The sequence below is a fragment of the Rhinoderma darwinii genome, chromosome 13, assembly GCF_050947455.1.
Source record: "Rhinoderma darwinii isolate aRhiDar2 chromosome 13, aRhiDar2.hap1, whole genome shotgun sequence".
In the NCBI taxonomy this organism is placed as follows: domain Eukaryota; kingdom Metazoa; phylum Chordata; class Amphibia; order Anura; family Rhinodermatidae; genus Rhinoderma; species Rhinoderma darwinii.
The window spans coordinates 61,146,611-61,162,685 of NC_134699.1; positions in this window are offsets into that span (position 1 = coordinate 61,146,611).

The following is a 16,075-nucleotide window of genomic DNA, read 5'->3' on the forward strand; positions in this document are numbered from 1 at the left end:
CACTATGATTCATTCAGTGCAGTTTCTGCCTGTCTGGTGTAGTATCATCCAGTCTAACTATTAATAAATCTCCCTCAATGATTGTTTATTTCATATAAACGTGATCCCATGTATCCAACACATTTCCAGCAGTAAAATACACTATTTCATAGTTTTAACATCTTGATCTTAGTGGACGGCTTTCGTTGAGGGATCTGTTACTGAGAGGCCCCCACAAACAATGGTTCTCTGCTCTGGTATATAGAAGGGGCCCCCCACTATTACAGTCATATGCCCTAACAGAGCATAAACAAAGGGAATGGCTAAGGCAGACAACCCCTTTGAAGACCTCTAGGTGTTATTCACATAGCAGTATTTATGCCCAATTTCGGTCATGATAGATAGATAGATAGATAGATAGATAGATAGATAGATAGATAGATAGATAGATAGATAGATAGATAGATAGATAGATAGATAGATAGATATGAGATAGATAGATATGAGATAGATAGATATGAGATAGATAGATAGATATGAGATAGATAGATAGATAGATATGAGATAGATAGATGTGAGATAGATAGATAGATAGATATGAGATAGATAGATGTGAGATAGATAGATAGATAGATAGATAGATAGATAGATAGATAGATAGATAGATAGATAGATAGATAGATAGATAGATAGATAGATAGATAGATAGATGTGAGAGATAGATGTGAGAGATAGATGTGAGAGATAGATGTGAGATAGATAGATGTGGGATAGATAGATGTGGGATAGATAGATAGATAGATATGAGATAGATAGATAAATAGATAGCTACAATAGATAGATAAATAGATAGATAGATAAATAGATAGCTACAATAGATAGATAAATAGATAGCTACAATAGATAGATAAATAGATAGCTACAATAGATAGATAAATAGATAGCTACAATAGATAGATAAATATAAAGACAAATACTATACATAGATAGTGTAGATCAGGGGTCTCAAGCACGCGGGACACAGAGCCGCTAATATAGGCTCTGCTCCCAGACTCTGGAATTCCCTGACATCGCTGTCCACATATGAACAGCGATGTCTGGGTCTTCCCCAGAGCGGAGTCCCGGGCAGAGCGCTAGTATCGACTCTGCCCCGGGAATCTGTAGAATTCCCTGACATCGGTGTCCATGTTTGGACACACGATGTCTGGGCCTTCCCCAGAGCCGGAGTCCCGTGCAGAGCGCTAGTATAGGCTCTGCTCCGGGAATCTGTACAATTCCCTGACATCGGTGTCCATGTTTGGACACACGATGTCTGGGGCTTCCCCAGAGCCGGAGTCCCGTGCAGAGCGCTAGTATAGGCTCTGCTCCGGGAATCTGTGGAATTCCTTGACATCGGTGTCCATGTTTGGACACACGATGTCTGGGGCTTCCCCAGAGTCGGAGTCCCGGGCTCTGCTCTGGGACTCTGTGGAAGCCTCTGATATCGTTGTCCATACATCGACAATGATGTCAGGGGCTTCCCCAGAGCAGGAGTCCCAGAGATGTCAGGAGCACAGCTGGAGTCCCAGGAAGAGCCTACTAGCGCTCTGCCCGGGACTCCAGCTCTGGCGTTGCCCCTGACATTTCTGTCCATATATGGACAGTGATGTCAGGAGCAGAGCTGGAATACCAGGCAGAGTGCTGGAATCGGTTCTGCTCCAGGACTCCAGCTCTGGGTAAGCCCCTCACATCACTGTCCATATATGGACACTGATGTTAATGGCTTCCCCAGCGTTTCAGCACAGAGCCTATACTAGTGCTCTGCTCCGGCTCTGGGGTTGCCCCTGATATCTCAATTCTGGTCCAGGAGGATCCCCTGACATTATTGTGTATGGACAGTGACGTCAGGGGCTCCAGCAGTAGAGAAATCCTCAGCCAAAGTGTCGGCAACGCTCTGGATTGGGATTCCACTCCTAGAGGGAGCCCCAATGGAGCTATCTACTTGGGGAGTGTGTGGCAGCATCTGCGGAGGGCACTGTGGCAGCATCTGCGGAGGGCACTGTGGCAGCATCTGCGGAGGGCACTGTGGCAGCATCTGCGGAGGGCACTGTGGCAGCATCTACAGAGGGCACTGTGGCAGCATCTACAGAGGGAACTTTGGCAGCATCTATAGAGGGCACTGTGGCAGCATCTATAGAGGGCACTGTGGCAGCATCTACAGAGGGCACTGTGGCAGCATCTACAGAGGGCACTGTTGCAGCATCTACAGAAGGGCACTGTGGCAACATCTACAGAGGGCACTGTGGCAGCATCTACAGAGGGCACTGTGGCAGCATAATAGAGTGCACTGTGGCAGTATGTACAGAGGGCACTGTGGCATTATCTAGGGGTGTGTTGCATTATCTACAGAGGGCACTGTGGCAGCATCTACAGAGGCCACTGTGGCACTATCTACAGAGGCCACTGTGGCACTATCTACAGAGGGAACTGTGGCAGCATCCACAGAGGGCACTGTGGCAGCATCCACAGAGGGCACTGTGGCAGCATCCACAGAGGGCACTGCGGCAACATCCACAGAGGGCACAGCGGCAGCATCCACAAAGGGCACTGTGCCAGCATACACAGAGGGCACTGCGGCAGCATCTACCGAGGGCACTGTGGAAGCATCTACCGAGGGCACTGTGGCACTATCTAAAAAGGGGCTGCCCAATCTTGAGATGTGTGTCTAGTAGACCCATAGGTGTCTAACCGCTGGGTCTTTGACTGCAGGTAATGTGGGTGAAAAACTAATAGGGCCCCAGCTAGGGATTCAGCTATTTGTTGTATGCCCAGCAAGGGTGGGGGTTAATAAGTTTCTTACCTCTGGCTGCTGCTCTTAGCCCCCTCCATCCGGGGGGAGGGGTTATGGTCCTTCTCCTTTCTCCATCCTTCCTAGTGCATTTAAGGAGCTATCTTCCGGGTCTCTGCCTCTTTTGGCCGTTACATTGCAATCTCCCTCCCTCCCGCCCCTTTTGAAAATTAATGTTCGGTGTTATATATTAAAAAATAAATAAATATAGAAAATAAAGAAAATAATAATAAATAAATGTAAAAAAAATAAATAAATAATAAAATAATAAGAATATTTGTACCAGCACAGGCATTCGTAGGTGCAGGATAGCTGGTTTGCCTTGCAGTTAGCAATACTTCAAAGTGGCAGATGGGACTGCCTTCAGAGCGGGGGTTTTTCTACAATTGTATTGTGTGGTATTTTGCACTTTTCTTGTGTTTATTAATTTATGTTCTGTTCATGGGTGAAATGTTGTTTTGTCACAGCTGGCGGTTTGGTAAGGTGAATTACCTACATGCCCACCTATGTCGGTAGGCCGGCATACGGGTGTTTACCTTAAAAAATGTTAAATAATATTTGTTATATTTATAATAAAAGCTGTGGCCGACCCCGAGTCAACCCACGTTAAAGGAACGTTTATGTTGTCCTGTGTCAATTTACAATTAGGCTATCCCTAGCTATGTTATCTAAGGGTTATGGTATACATGCAGTCTGCCAAACACTGCTAACTGAGACGCCGGACTGAATTTAGCGACACTTAGGCTGGGTTCACATGACCTATTTTCAGGCGTAAACGAGGCGTATTATGCCTCGATTTACGCCTGAAAATACGGCTCCAATACGTCGGCAAACATCTGCCCATTCATTTGAATGGGTTTGCCGACGTACTGTGCCGACGACCTGTAATTTACGTGTCGTCGTTTGACAGCTGTCAAACGACGACGCATAAAATGACTGCCTCGTTAAAGAAGTGTAGGACACTACTTTGGACATTTTTGGAGCCGTTTTCTCATAGACTCCAATGAAAACATCTCCAAAAACGGACGTAAAAAACGCTGCGAAAACGCCGCGAAAAACGGGAGTTGCTCAATAAACGTCTGAAAATCAGGGGCTGTTTTCCCTTTAAAACAGCTCCGTATTTTCAGACGTAATTGCAGTTATCGTGTGCACATACCCTTAAACTGGAAAACTGGATTGTTGAAATAAGCATGTGGAGAAATATCTCAAATTTTAAACCTAGCGCTATTATTATAGTAATGTAGTATTGTTATAGTAATGCAGTATTATTGTAGTAGTTCAAATAACTAATTGATTAACAATAATTTAGTATTGTATCAAATTTGAAAGTAATGCGGCCCGTCAACTTCCCATTTTTTCTATATGTGGCCCACTTACCAGGCCAAGTTTGAGACCACTGGTGTAGATAGATAGTGTAGATAGATAGATAGATAGATAGATAGATAGATAGATAGATAGATAGATAGATAGATAGATAGATAGATAGATAGATAGATAGATAGATAGATAGATAGATAGATAGATAGATGTGAGATAGATGTGAGATAGATATGAGATAGACATGAGATAGATGGATAGATATGAGATGGATGGATAGATATGAGATGGATTGTTATGAGATAGATAGATAGATAGATAGATAGATAGATAGATAGATAGATAGATAGATAGATAGATAGATAGATAGATAGATAGATAGATAGCTAGATAGATATGCGATAGATAGATAGATAGATAGATAGATAGATAGATAGATAGATAGATAGATAGATAGATAGATAGATAGATAGATAGATAGATAGATAGATAGATAGATATGAGATAGATAGATATGAGATAGATAGATAGATAGATAGATAGATAGATAGATAGATAGATAGATAGATAGATAGATAGATAGATAGATAGATAGATAGATAGATAGATATGCGATAGATAGATAGATATGAGATAGATAGATAGATAGATAGATATGAGATAGATAGATAGATAGATAGATAGATAGATAGATAGATAGATAGATAGATAGATAGATAGATAGATATGAGATAGATAGATAGATAGATAGATAGATATGAGTTAAGCAGTGTAGTGTTTGTCTATAAGACGCTGCTACATAAAGTTTCTGTGTTGCATTGAATACAGGACTGTGCGCATACCACCATCATGTACAGGCCAGGGTGGGATTACCTCGTCACCTTAAATAATTAGACCGACACCAACTTAACTTTTAAACGTGGGTTGACACGAGGGTCGGCCACAGCTTTATTTATTATTTATTTTCCAATATTTTAAAATAAACTGTTAACCGCTGATACCCGTATGCCAGCCTGCCTAAGGCAGAGCATGTAGGTCACTTCTTTTAATAGCAAAATTACCGCCACGAGGAGAATGCACATCCTTTACTGGGCATACCTCCTCCCCCCGACCCCCGGTCAACCTGAACAAAGCCTCCTCCATCCCATCCTGTAGTCCGGACAAAAAGATGTCCAACCCAATATCGGTGAGGTGGACCCCATCCTGCAAAAGTAAACACCTGTTATCTCCTTCCAATTGCCTATGCCGAATCACCACCCCTCCACCGGCCCTTACATACCTGGAGACCCTGGTGTTTAACAGGCGCCTCCCCCTTTCAATGGCTTGCAGGTCACGTGCACCTTGCCACTCCGCCCGGGGAATCACTTCGGACCAAACTAGAACTAACTGCGAGAAAAACGACGTGAACCTTTCAAGGTCAGATTGAATCAACGCTATCAATTCGCCTAGCCGGATGGAACACAGGTCGTTCCCGCCAACATTGATCACCAGCACCGTGGGAGTCGCGCGCTTCCTGCTAATAGCTACCACTTCAGGCAAGACCTCCAACCATCTCAGGCCACAAACTCCCCTCCAATGAACGTCAGCTCCCAACACACCCAACGAGAGACCTCCCGGTCGTACGGAAGCCCTTCGTTCGGCCCAAAAGACATACAAGTGCCCGAGGATCCATATCACGGGTCGAGAACCTGCAATGAACAAACAACGTCAATGTAAAATCAAATCCGGACGAATATAACCAGCAAAACATTCAGAACGCCACCGCCCAATGTGGCGGACCTCGCCGTCGGGCAAGCCCAATTTGCTAAATTATGAATATACAAAACAACTCATGCAGCACATGTGGGGCTAGATGCTTACGGTATAGCATACTACCCTAGTACTGAAAAGAGGCAACTCCTATATATACTGATATACACTAGAGACAAAATGGAGCATGATAGCCAAAAGTAAAAAGGAAAAACTTTATTGAACATATAAGCCCAATTCGCTGCCCGTAGTAGCAGCCCCAATACGAAAGGGATGGGTGCCAAACTGCTTGGGGGGGGGGGGACCCACACTAGATAGCGAGGACCTGAAAACCGCCGCAAACTGGAACCTAGTAAGAGGTTTCCCGTCAACATGAGATAGAAATTGAGAACCAGACAAACGTGCCCGCGAATAATGCACAACAGCCTGCACGGGGCAGGCCGGCCCAGGTACGGGCCGCAGGGATATCCAACAACCTTTACCGAATTTGTCCGTCTTGGACCTCCTCATGCGGAAATGAACGCCAGCGCTGGATAAGACAACATCGTTGACTAAAAGACCCCCTGGGCGGGCGGCTGACAAGGCAACTAATTTGGAAATGCGTAGGGCACCGAAAAACGCCAAAACAAAAGCCGCTGTGAATAAAGAAACTTCAAAAGGGAAAGAACAAACCCCGGCCAACCCCTGTAACAACTTTAGGAGGATCGGATAAGAGACCGGGCGCCTGGACTCCGGCCTAACCGCAGATTTCTTCCAACCCTTCAGCGCCTGAGTTATAAAAAAGGATTTAGTAACATCCGGCCAAGAGCGCAACTTTAAGAAAAAGGCCAGGCCTGAAAGTCGACGCTGCGCAACCGCTCCCGACGCCTCCCACTCACATAACTTCGACAAGTAAGTTAACACATAAGAACGAAGGATAGCTTCATCAGGCCCCAGGTCCCGCTCGCCAACAACATCCAGCCACTCGTTCCACGCCTTATTGTACGTCGCCCAGGTGGATGGGGCAAGAGATGATCTCACGAGGGGGGCCAGTTGAGATCCAGCATCCTCCACAACGAATCCGGGCAGCTGGCCCCCACCATGTCCGCCTGCGGGCAAAGCGAACGGAACACCTGCCAATTAAAACGCGACAAAGCATCAGCAACATTATTATGGACACTGGGGATATGACGAGACCTGAATAGAATGTTGTATTGGAGACATATTAACACCAGACGCCTGATCAACACAACCACAGGGGGGGGGGGGGGGAGAAGAAGTTAAGTGATTGACAGCATGAACAACACTGGAATTGTCTGACCAGAACACCACTGATGAATTAGCCAATCTTTTACCCCATAACTCGATGGAAACTATGATAGGAAACAGTTCAAGGAGCGTCAAATTCTTACACCAGCCCCGGCCGCTCCAGGATTGCGGCCAGGGGGCCGCGCACCACGAGGAGGCGAGTATAGCCCGCCGCCGTCCGTGAACAAATGAATCTCGTAGTTTGGCACCGGGGGGTGCCCTCCAGCATGTTTGCCCGCTGTACTCGGCTATAAAATTAAACCACACCTGGATATCACTCCTAGGGGCTGAATGAATGCGCACGTAATGTGTGGGGGACCGGGCGCCGGCCGTGGCTAATGACAAACGGCGCGAAAAAATACGACCCATGGGCATAACTCTGCTCGCGAACACCAACAAACCCAATAAGGACTGAATCTGCCGGAGCTGCAGCTTTTTGGCCACCATGGCCGCAGACAGGTGAGACCTCAACTTTAAAACCTTGTCCGCCGGCAAACGGAACACCATTTGGACGGAATCAATCTCGATACCTAGGAAAGACAATACCGTAATCGGACCCTCCGTTTTCTCTTCTGAAAGGGGAACGCCGAAACGGGCGGCCAAACTGCGAAAGGAATTAAGTAAAAATTGGCAAAGTGCCGACGCGGAGGAGCCTACGAAAAGGAAATCGTCCAAGTAATATGTAGTGGAAGCGCAACCTGTTAAGTCCCTCAAACCCCATTCTAAGAAAGAACTGAAGACCTCGAAATAATAACAGGAAATGGAGCAACCCATGGGTAAACACATGTCATAGTACAAATGCCCCTCCAACTGGCAGCCAAGTAAGTGGTAACAATCAGGGTGAACAGGTAACAATCGAAACGCGGACTCCACATCCGATTTTGCCATAAGGGCTCCCCGACCAGCCTGGCGTACTAACTCGACTGCCCTATCGAAAGAGACATACGAGACGGCGGACAGGCCCTCATCTATACCGTCATTAACGGAACTTCCCTTCGGGTATGATAGGTGGTGTATTAAGCGGAATTTACCGGGCTCATTTTTGGGAACTACCCCTAAGGTTGGGGAATGGCAATTCCGAAAAGGGGCCGGCCATCCTTGGACCTTGGACAACTTAGCTACGACAACCGCTGGGAAATCAACCGCCGATTTCAAATTACTCGAAAATGAGGGTGACGGGTTGTAAACTAAAGGGATAAAGAAACCAAATGAAAAACCCGTCCTAAGCAGGGCGGCTTTCCTCATCTTGGGGTAACGGTCTAGCCATCTCTAACATCTCTAACACGCGTATGGGGGTCCTCAATCCTACCCGTATTATTGGGACGCGGGCCTTGGGAGCTACGACGGTTGCAACGTATGGCTGGGTGGGCAGTCCCGCAGGAAGAGCCCTCGTGCTTAAACTTGCAGGATGCATAAAATTTGCAGTGGCCCTCATTGAAAAGCCAACAGGAACCATTACGTTTGATATTATGGGCCCCGACCCCTGCGGGAGAACCGCCAAATGCCGGTGGGGAAGGGGCCACTGGCTGAAAGGGGCGCTGCGACAACATAAGCCTTAGCCATATGTCGGTTGTTTTAGTATCCCAACCCACATCCGGTTTTTGCGCCATACGACTACGAAACTCCTCATTGTTTCGCCACCAAGCTGAACCCCCGTGGGACTTGTAAGCACTAAAAACAGTATCTAGGTACACAAAAAGCTTGAAAGATTTTTCCGGGCAATTCTGGGAAGCTACACAACCTAACACTGCAAAAGCCTGCAACCAAGTATTAAAAGTTTTTGCCACTTTTGGCTTAGCCGGAACGCCCCTTTCAAAGCGTCATTCCCTGTCAACCGTCGACTAATCCACTGACACTAAGGACCAAATATCAACGTATTCATTACGCGCAATTTTTTCCTGGGTATCGTCAGACAAGTGAGCCCCGAGGGGAGGAATGCCGCAAAAATAAGTATCCCTGAAGGCAGGCAAGGAAGGACCTGCCATAGACGTCTACGCCTCCACTAGCGTTTTTCCAGCCTCCGCCTGCGAGTCCCGGGGTGGCAGAGGCGGCTACCATGCCCGTCAACAGGGATCATAAGACATTAACTATCTCAACGTCAGATGTAACCCCTGAACCCAAGCCCGAAGGCAATAATACTCACTGCGTCCAGACGTCGTCACTGGGACCAGGCCCGTCGAAGGTGGAGAGGGAGGAGCAGGTGCTGAAGATGCTACTGGCACCTCTCCCATCCTTGATCTTGTGGACCGGCGCCGATCGAATGCCCGTGTGCTATGGCGACGCCCGTCATGGCTGCCCCTTTGACTGCCGTGGTGGGACGACCTAGTGCGAGAGCTAGACGATCCGGAACTCGAGGATGAAGGTGATCTTCTACGTCGCGGACGTCGACCGCTTGCACGCCGTGATGAGCGGCGTCTGGATGACCGCCGAGAGCGGGACCGACGAGTCCGATTGGTGCCCCTGGAGCTTACTGACGATGCCTTATCAGTGTTGTCCGCTACCACGAAACCAGGACCCAAACCAGCAGGAACTACCAGAGCAGTAATGGATGGGGGAGGAGGATGCGTAGGTAGTGGTGCCTGTTGCATCACTCTTGGCGGATCCTGGTCGCAATGGAAGAAATCCTCCTCGCTATCTCCCAGTGATCCGTCCTCTCCATCATTTAATGGGGGAGGTGACGTTTCATGCCACCCTCCAGTAACTCCACCTGGGGAAACATGCAGCGGGACCGAGCCCCTGGTGCTGTTTCTAGTGCCCATCACGCGACCTGGTGGAAGGGGGACCGCTACCGTACTAGTCTGAGTGGACAAAACTGTGTGCCTTTCGGCTACTGAGCGAGGCCTAGCTCTCCCCAGTCCGGTTGAAGATATCAGACCTGGAGATGGAGGGATCACGTCCTCTTCAGGCCGGTCTCGCGAGAGTTGCGGTGCGGCACTAGACTGCGCATGCGCGACCCGTCTAGAGGCCTCGGAGCGGACTTGTTGGTTGCTGGAGGGGGACAGCCGGGCTGGAGCGCCGCACAGAACACCGTGTGGGGAGCTGACAGGGCACGGAAGATTCCGGTGCCACAGTCTCGTTCAAAAGAGACTGCAGCCATACAGAGCCTTCGCTCTGAAGACGGAGGCGGATCGTCTCCTCAAGCTCTTGCCGGTTCATCCTTCCGACAGGTAATTGTACTCACTGTGACACTGTGTATGAACTGCAGACAAGTAACGGCCAGAAGAGGAAGATGTCTGCCCGCCCTTAGCTTATAAAACCCGGAAAGGGAGGGTGGGCCAGCCCGCCCACAAGACTGCCCCCCAAAACGCCCAGTGGGCCGGATGCCCTCAGTGCTTATATGGGCCTGCGCTCCTGCTGCCTAACCTAGAAAGGCACGCCCTGGCCATCAATGTCCCTCCTTTAACCCCTTCCGTGCCACACAGTCATGAGCCCAACGGCTAGTACGCCTGAGGGCTTCCAGGAAGCTGCCTTGAGACTGGAGGACTGGCAGCAGACATATTAGACCCGCAGCCTGAGGCACCATGTCCCACAGTGACACAGAATCCAGTCATGAGGTCATGTCGTCACCTCTCCATACTTCACCTTGACTGCTTCATCCAGTAAACATATAAAGTGCGCACCTCCTAACAGTCTGGTTTATCACAGGACTCCCCATGAACAGGGCCACTAAGAGGCGGGACTTATGAAGATTGGGAGTTTCTAGACAATTTTTGGCGCATTCTCTACTCCAGAGCAGCATGCGCCAGATTCATATATGCAGAGCATGCCTTGTTGATGAATCTGTCGTAGGGGGGAAATCTCCTGGTTAACAGAATAGACCATAAATGTCTGATAGATGCGGGTACAACCTATGAGAACTAAAGGAGGCGTTATTACTGTATGGAGCACTAAGGGGGCACTATTACTGAGAAGGGGCACAAAAGGAGCAGTGTTACTGAGGGGGCACTTTTATTGTGTGGGATACTATTACCATCTGGAGCACAGTGGGTGCTGAGTTTGTTTAGAGGATGGGGTATAGGTAGAGAGGATGCTGGTAAAGCAAGGAACTAACATGTCTGTGTGAAATTCTGCAGTATTCAGTAGCAGTATGGGGGTATTATTCAGTAACCGTATGGTGGTATTATTCAGTAACAGTATGGTGGTATTATTCAGTAACAGTATGGGGGTATTATTCAGTAACAGTATGGGGGTATTATTCAGTAACAGTATGGAGGTATTATTCAGTAACAGTATGGGGGTATTATTCAGTAACAGTATGGGGGTATTATTCAGTAACAATATGGCGGTATTATTCAGTTACAGTATGGTGGTTATTTGAAGGTGTTCAGGCCGCACTAGGTTTCGTATGGGTGCATGTGTAGGGCCCAACCCGTGTAGTATAAGAAAGGTACAATGCACACCAATTTTTTTCACTATCCAAAGATAGATTTTTAATATTCGTAAATATGCCAGTTTAAGTGCGACGTTTCGGTCATCTCTGACCTTCATCAGGCACAGTAATATCCTGGGTTCTGCGTAATGGCGCTTAATGTATGGCGGCTTGCTGCATGTGGAGTATGGGAGTCTTATTCAGTAACAGTATGGGGGTAATATTCAGTCACTGGTTATGGTGTGGCGGTATTATTCAGTAACAGTAAGGGGGTATTATTCAGTAACAGTATGTGGGTATTATTCAGTAACAGTATGGGGGTATTATTCAGTTACTGATTATGGTGTGGCGGTATTATTCAGTAACAGTATGGGGGTATTATTCAGTAACAGTATGGGGGTATTATTGAGTACCAGTATGGGGGTATTATTCAGTAACAGTATGGGGGTATTATTCAGTAACACTATGGGGGTATTATTCAGTAACAGTATGGGGGTATTATTTAGTAACAGTATGGGGGTATTATTCAGTAACAGTATGGGGTATTATTCAGTAATAGTATGGGGGTATTATTCAGTAACAGTATGGCGGTACTATTCAGTAACAGTATGGGGTATTATTCAGTAACAGTATTGGGGTATTATTCAGTAACAGTATGGGGTATTATTCAGTAACAGTATGGGGGTATTATTCAGTCAGTGTATGGTGGTATTATTCAGTAACGGTATGGGGTATTATTCAGTAACAGTATAGCGGTACTATTCAGTAACAGTATGGGGGAATTATTCAGTAACAGTATTGGGGTATTATTCAGTAACAGTATGGGGTATTATTCAGTAACAGTATGGGGGTATTATTCAGTCAGTGTATGGTGGTATTATTCAGTAACAGTATGGGGTATTATTCAGTAACAGTATGGGGTATTATTCAGTAACAGTATGGGGGTATTATTCAGTCAGTGTATGGTGGTATTCAGTAACAGTATGGGGCATTATTCAGTAACAGTATGGCGGTACTATTCAGTGACAGTATGGGGGTATTATTCAGTAACAGTATGGGGGTATTATTCAGTAACAGTATGGGGGTATTATTTAGTAACAGTATGGCGGTATTATTCAGTAACAGTATGGGAGTATTATTCAGTAACAGTATGGGGGTATTTGAAGGTGTCCAGGCCGCACTAGGTTTCGTATGGGTGCATGTGTAGGGGCCCAACCCGTGTAGTATAAGAAAGGTACAATGCACACCAATTTCTTTCGTTATCCAAAGATAGATTTTTAATATCCGTAATTATGCCAGTTTAAGTGCGACGTTTCGGTCATCTCTGACCTTCATCCTGGGTTCTGCGTAATGGCGCTTAATGTATGGCGGCTTGCCGCATGTGGAGTATGGGGGTATTATTCAGTAAAATCATGGGGGTATTATTCAGTCACTGGTTATGGTGTGGCAGTATTATTCAGTAACAGTATGGGGGTATTATTTAGTAACAGTATGGGGTTATTATTCAGTAACAGTATGGAGGTATTATTCATTAACAGTATGGAGGTATTATTCAGTCACAGTATGGAGATATTATTCAGTAACCGTATGGGGGTATTATTCAGTAACAGTATGGGGGTATTATTCAGTAACAGTATGGTGGTATTATTCAGTAACAGTATGAGGGTATTATTCAGTAACAGTATGGAGGTATTATTCATTAACAGTATGGAGGTATTATTCAGTCACAGTATGGAGGTATTATTCAGTAACAGTATGGGGGTATTATTTAGTAACAGTATGGGGGTATTATTTAGTAACAGTATGGGGGTATTATTCAGTAACAGTATGGGGTATTATTCAGTAACAGTATGGCGGTATTATTCAGTAACAGTATGGTGGTATTATTTAGTAACAGTATGGGGGTATTATTTAGTAACAGTATGGGGGTATTATTTAGTAACAGTATGGGGGTATTATTCAGTAACAGTATGGGGGTTTTATTCAGTAACAGTATGGCGGTATTATTCAGTAACAGTATTGGGGTATTATTCAGTAACAGTATGGCGGTATTATTCAGTCACAGTATGGGGGTATTATTCAGTGACAGTATGGGGGTATTCAGTAACAGTATGGGGTATTATTCAGTAGCAGTATGGGGTTATTATTCAGTAACAGTATGGCGGTATTATTCAGTAACAGTATGGGGTATTATTCAGTAACAGTATGGAGATATTATTCAGTAACAGTATGGGGATATTATTCAGTAACAGTATGGGGGTATTATTCAGTAACAGTATGGGGGTATTATTCAGTAACAGTATGGTGGTATTATTCAGTAACAGTATGAGGGTATTATTCAGTAACAGTATGGAGATATTATTCATTAACAGTATGGAGGTATTATTCAGTCACAGTATGGGGGTATTATTCAGTAACAGTATGGGGGTATTATTTAGTAACAGTATGGCGGTATTATTCAGTAACAGTATGGGAGTATTATTCAGTAACAGTATGGGGGTATTTGAAGGTGTTCAGGCCGCACTAGGTTTCGTATGGGTGCATGTGTAGGGGCCTAACCCGTGTAGTATAAGAAAGGTACAATGCACACCAATTTCTTTCGTTATCCAAAGATAGATTTTTAATATTCGTAATTATGCCAGTCTAAGTGCGACGTTTCGGTCATCTCTGATCTTCATCCTGGGTTCTGCGTAATGGCGCTCAATGTATGGCGGCTTGCCGCATGTGGAGTATGGGGGTATTATTCAGTAAAATCATGGGGGTATTATTCAGTCACTGGTTATGGTGTGGCAGTATTATTCAGTAACAGTATGGGGGTATTATTTAGTAACAGTATGGGGTTATTATTCAGTAACAGTATGGCGGTATTATTCAGTAACAGTATGGGGTATTATTCAGTAACAGTATGGGGGTATTATTCAGTAACAGTATTGGGGTATTATTCAGTAACAGTATGGGGTATTATTCAGTAACAGTATGGGGGTATTATTCAGTCAGTGTATGGTGGTATTATTCAGTAACAGTATGGGGTATTATTCAGTAACAGTATGGGGTATTATTCAGTAACAGTATGGGGGTATTATTCAGTCAGTGTATGGTGGTATTCAGTAACAGTATGGGGCATTATTCAGTAACAGTATGGCGGTACTATTCAGTGACAGTATGGGGGTATTATTCAGTAACAGTATGGGGGTATTATTCAGTAACAGTATGGGGGTATTATTTAGTAACAGTATGGCGGTATTATTCAGTAACAGTATGGGAGTATTATTCAGTAACAGTATGGGGGTATTTGAAGGTGTCCAGGCCGCACTAGGTTTCGTATGGGTGCATGTGTAGGGGCCCAACCCGTGTAGTATAAGAAAGGTACAATGCACACCAATTTCTTTCGTTATCCAAAGATAGATTTTTAATATTCGTAATTATGCCAGTTTAAGTGCGACGTTTCGGTCATCTCTGACCTTCATCCTGGGTTCTGCGTAATGGCGCTTAATGTATGGCGGCTTGCCGCATGTGGAGTATGGGGGTATTATTCAGTAAAATCATGGGGGTATTATTCAGTCACTGGTTATGGTGTGGCAGTATTATTCAGTAACAGTATGGGGGTATTATTTAGTAACAGTATGGGGTTATTATTCAGTAACAGTATGGAGGTATTATTCAGTAACAGTATGGGGTATTATTCAGTAACAGTATGGGGGTATTATTCAGTAACAGTATGGGGGTATTATTTAATAACAGTATGGGGGTATTATTCAGTAACAGTATGGGGGTTTTATTCAGTAACAGTATGGCGGTATTATTCAGTAACAGTATTGGGGTATTATTGAGTAACAGTATGGCGGTATTATTCAGTAACAGTATGGGGGTATTATTCAGTAACAGTATGGGGGTATTATTCAGTAACAGTATGGCGTTATTATTCAGTCACAGTATGGAGGTATTATTCAGTAACAGTATAGGGGTATTATTCAGTAGCAGTATGGGGTTATTATTCAGTAACAGTATGGTGGTATTATTCAGTGACAGTATGGGGTATTATTCAGTAACAGTATGGGGGTATTATTCAGTAACAGTATGGTGGTATTATTTAGTAACAGTATGGGGGTATTATTTAGTAACAGTATGGGAGTATTATTCAGTAACAGTATGGGGGTTTTATTCAGTAACAGTATGGCGGTGTTATTCAGTAACAGTATTGGGGTATTATTCAGTAACAGTATGGCGGTATTATTCAGTCACAGTATGGAGGTATTATTCAGTAACAGTATGGTGGTATTATTCAGTAACAGTATGGGGTTATTATTCAGTAACAGTATGGGGGTATTATTCAGTAGCAGTATGGGGTTATTATTCAGTAACAGTATGGCGGTATTATTCAGTAACAGTATGGAGATATTATTCAGTAACAGTATGGAGATATTATTCAGTAACAGTATGGGGATATTATTCAGTAACCTTATGGGGGTATTATTCAGTAACAGTATGGGGGTATTATTCAGTAACAGTATGGAGGTATTATTCATTAACAGTATGGAGGTATTATT